This window comes from Phyllostomus hastatus, unplaced genomic scaffold, assembly GCF_019186645.2.
Source record: "Phyllostomus hastatus isolate PE091 unplaced genomic scaffold, TTU_PhHast_1.1 phas_contig_38, whole genome shotgun sequence".
In the NCBI taxonomy this organism is placed as follows: Eukaryota; Metazoa; Chordata; class Mammalia; order Chiroptera; family Phyllostomidae; genus Phyllostomus; species Phyllostomus hastatus.
The window spans coordinates 19,257,472-19,262,193 of NW_025333869.1; positions in this window are offsets into that span (position 1 = coordinate 19,257,472).

Here is a 4,722-nt window from a genome sequence, read left to right on the forward strand (position 1 = left end):
TCAATATAGAGACATTACTGGTTCAAAGGTCTCCACTGATGCCAAGTCAAAACCAAGGGCAGGGAATGTCAACATGCAGAGCTAAAGGTGAGGGTTGACATGAGTCAGTCTTACTCATAGCTGTTGCTATGCTGCCAGTGTGTATTTGATGCCCCTTTTGCTGCTAACAGTGAGTTATTCTTTCAAATGAAATAAATATTAATAGGTTTATATGCATAGTATACTTTACATAAATCCTATGAGTGGTGTTCCAAGAAATAACAAGTTTTGGAAGACTAGTAATTCCTTAGTGCTGTTAACCTTGCTAGGAGATCTGCATGTTACATTATTCAAACACTACCCAATTATGTTCTCTGGCATTTTCTGGTGTTTCAAAGCCACTATAGGCTATATTTCTAGTCCACTAACTTATTATTTCTTATTTCTTAAATAAAAAATGTTAGCTATACATAATAATGAGTACAGAATGAAGAACATTGGAAGTCTTGAGAATAACTTATGATTTAGAGAATTCCCTAGAATTCTCATTTTTTTTCTTCCTGTATTCTGAATATTAGTTTCATTACATTAAGATACTCCTGCTTTCCTGCTTTATATTACAGTTATTCACTCCTTGTCTCAGCTCCTCTAATGACTGTTAGGTTGGATAACAATATTCACATTCAGTCACTGATAATCCTTCTACCTTCCCCCTACACTGTTTAGCATGGACATCACAGACAGAAAACCAAGACAGCTCCTCAAAATAAAAAGAGCCTGAGTGTTGGGGGTTTGAATGTTAGCTCTGTAACTTTCTCACTGTCTGGACTTATACATGGCTTAAATGCCCTAAGCTTCAGCTTCCTCACCTGAAAAACAGGGGTGATGATAATGTCCATTTTAAAGGCTTGTCATGGGAATCATATGAAATAATGCATATGAAATGCATCCAATACATGGTTTCCCTTTCTTTCCAATAAAAATTCAGTACTAAGAGGATGGATGATCATATGGATGAATGGCTAAACTAATGGAAAAAATAGCCAGTGCTTCCCATATACACATTCCCCACTCCTATCCCCAAGTCCTTCCCACAGAAGCAGTGACATTAATGAGTTGCCAAAAAAGCAGCCATCAAAACCTAGTATGATTTTTGTCATGCCACAAGCCCCAAGAGGTGAAGAATATATAAATCCTATGTTCTTCAGTAAAACTGAGATCTGCTGTATCTCAAGTGGCAGGACCACACTCCAGCTAACAGAGACAATGTTGGGTTTTTTAATATAGGTTTAGACTGTTAAGGAAGGAAGGAAGGAAGGAAGGAAGGAAGGAAGGAAGGAAGGAAGGGAGGGAGGGAGGGAGGGAGGGAGGGAGGGAGGGAGGGAGGGAGGGAGGGAGGGAGGGAGGGAGGAAGGGAGGGAGGGAGGGAGGGAGGAAAAAAGAACAGAATTAAGCAATGAGATTACATAATAGGTCACCTAATGAGGAAACCAGTGGGCCCACAGCTCTCACTCATGAGAAAATGGAATAAAAATTGGATTCTCATGTTTTTTCTTTTCTTTATTGGCGTGGAACTCACACCCACACATACACACTAGTCTGCAAGGCTAAACCAAGTCAGCAATTGAATTAGTACTCTTTCAGCTGCAAGTGACAGGAATCCAGCTCAAAATGCCTTTAGCAAAAATAAATAAATGTATTGTGTCCAGTAAAGTCCAGGGTAGACCTGGCAAAATTGAATATAAGAGCTCAAATCCTTTCTTCAGAGCCCTCTCTCTCTCTCTCTCTCTCCTCCCACCACTTCCATCTTTCAGCTATGCTCCCCTCTGTTTTGAATTCACTCTTAGGGAGATCATCTCCCTATGGTGCCCCTTGCATGGCTTACCTCCCAAACACTAAAAAGAGATCTTTACACTAGCAACAAACAGTTGAAAATGATCTTTTTACTTTTTACAATACCATCACAAAATATAAATTGCTTGGAAATGAACATGATGAAAGACCTCTATATTGAGAACAACAAAACATTGTTGTGAAGAATAAAAAAACTAAAAAAAAATGGAGAGATATACCATATACATGGATTGGAAAATTCAATATGAATAAGATGTCAACTTTCTCTGAATTTATCTGTAGATTCAGTGAGGTCCCAAACAAAATCAAAGCATTTTTTTGATGAATTGAAATAGTAATTCTAAAAATTATATGAAAAATTTAAGAATGAAATAGCAAAAACAATTTTGTAAAGAAAAAAATTAGAAAATTTATACTACCTAACTTCAAGGCAGTATATCAAGGCAGTGTGATATTGGATTAAGAATAGATAAGTAGATAAGTGTAACAGAATGAAAAGTCCAAACTGAAAATGTTTAGAACTAGAACTAGAAGGAAAAGTAATCTATGGTGATAAAAGTCAGAATAGTGATTGTCTCTGGTGTGTATCTTAGGGAAAGATGGTATTGACTGGAAAGGGACAGAGGAAACTTTCTGGGATTGACAGGAAAAGAGGCTGAGGGAACATCTCAAGGTGATGGAAATGATCAATACCTTTATTTGGGTGTTAGTTACAAAAATGTGGTATACATTTGTCAGAACTCTTCAAACCAAACACTAAAGATATGTGCATTTCACTCTATGTAAATTTATATCAATGTTAAAAAGTTAAAAATAGATCTTCTCTGTTATAAGTTCTAAAAAGTTCCTAGTGTTCTCATTGTACAAGTATTGTCACATTTTGGTCTCTGAACCAATCACTGGCCAGGGAAGGAAATAATCTGATTGTCCAGGCCTGAGTTATCTGTCTGTCCCTGGAGTTTAGCACCCTGAATCATATAGCCTGGCACTTCCCCCAAGTAAAAATCAAGTATTTATCCCTTTATATTCAAGAAATTGTGAGGTGGGGGTCGGGGGGAAGAAGATGTGAGAAGCAAAAGATGAGTGGAGGGAGGGAGGGGAAGGTGAGGTTCAGGCCATTAGGTTCTAACTTTTCCCATCTAACTGTAATATCACCATGAAGGAACAAAGTAGATAGGTTGAGGGGAAAGCTAAGGTCATGCAAAGAACTAAGACCCATTTCCCATATCTACTAGCAGAAGTCTGTGGACCTCTAGGAAACGCCACTTTCCAACATGGCAGAGAGGGATGGCACAGGAGCAATTATAGGAAATGACCAGAGGAATGAGCCTGATCGAACACCCCTGACTCTGTCAAGGAGGGAACCAAAGAGGGCACACAAACATACTGAAGGGCAGAGGTCTGGGATCCAAAGGAAGAAGCCACCATGAACAGGAATTTTTTAACCTGAGGACAAGTGGCCAAAACCAGACTCCACCTACATATCACTTGGAAGACTAGAAGAGACCAGTCATACTTCAGTGGCCACCAGTCCAGGGAGCAGACCAAACTAGCTCTTGGATATGAAGGACACCATACAGATCAAAGACCCCCTCTCCCTACTGCCTTGAGAATGCAGTAAACCCCTCAAATATGCAGATGCCCTCTTGGAAAGAAGGGGAAGGAATGGATTCTGAAAGACTGAGCATTTACTTAAAGAGTTATTCAGACCTGACAAGTATGGCTCAATAGGTTGGGTGTCGTCCCACAAACTGAAAAGTCACTGGTTCAGTTCCCAGCCAGGGCACATGCCTGGATTTCAGGTTCAGTCCCAGGTCAGGGTTTGTACAAGAAGCAATCAATCAATGTTTCTCTCTCATACTGATCTTTCTCTCCTTTTCTCCCTCCCTTCCCCACTCTCCAAAAATAAATAAATAAAAATCTTTAATAAAATAAATAAATAATAAGAGTTGCTCAGTAATCCCAAAGGTACTACATAAACCAGCTTCAACAGGAAGATAAAAATGAAGACTGGAAACATTTTCACTGGAAGGAGACTGAATGGACTGGTAGAAACTGTTGATTGGCATGTTACATTTCCCTATTCCCCTGCAGAGAAGGGGCGCATCAAGAAGGTCAGGTAAACCAAGGGGGCTACATTTTGAAGCATGTTCATTAAAGTGAGAAAATTTGCTAGTTCTCATTTAATTGCAGGTCTCATTTAATTTCAGTGTCATAAAAGCAAAATTATGTGCCCAGAGTCACATAGACAGTAAATGACAAGGTTAGACCTGAAAGAGGTCTGTTGTATGCCAAAAACACACTCATTCTGCTGTCTTAGGATCTTTCCCTGCCTCAGTGTGGTTATCTGTCCTGCTGTATCTGAAACCTTCCCCCATCGACTCCCCAACCATGTTTTTGTCCTGAGGAACATTTCTGCCTAAACTAGCCCCTTTCTGTTTTCTACCTGCTCAGGGAATAATGACTCTAAAATCAGAAAGCCCCAGTACTAAGGCTCAGGGACAGCCCTGGAAACCCCAGACTCTGGGGTTCTGAGTTTCTTATTCCACCTCCAGCAACACAGCAGATTTCACTCCAAATGATCTCTTATGGCCTAAGGGAACCAAAGCCAGACTCTCAGCCAGCCATTCCAAACAACTCCCCATCTGGCTCCAACCTGCCTTTCCTCTTGCCCTCACTGTCTCAGTGCCAATCATACCTACCTACTCTTGGTCCCCAAACTCTCATTTCTGCACCTTCACTTGCCACCCTCCTTGCCTCTATCACATCCTCTCATCTGAAGACTCTCCAGAAGACAACTATTCTATTCAATAGTGGCTTTCCTCTCCTTTAACTCCTCCAAAATTCATTTACTGGAAAATTGTCACTCAATGGAGAGAGTTTTGAAAA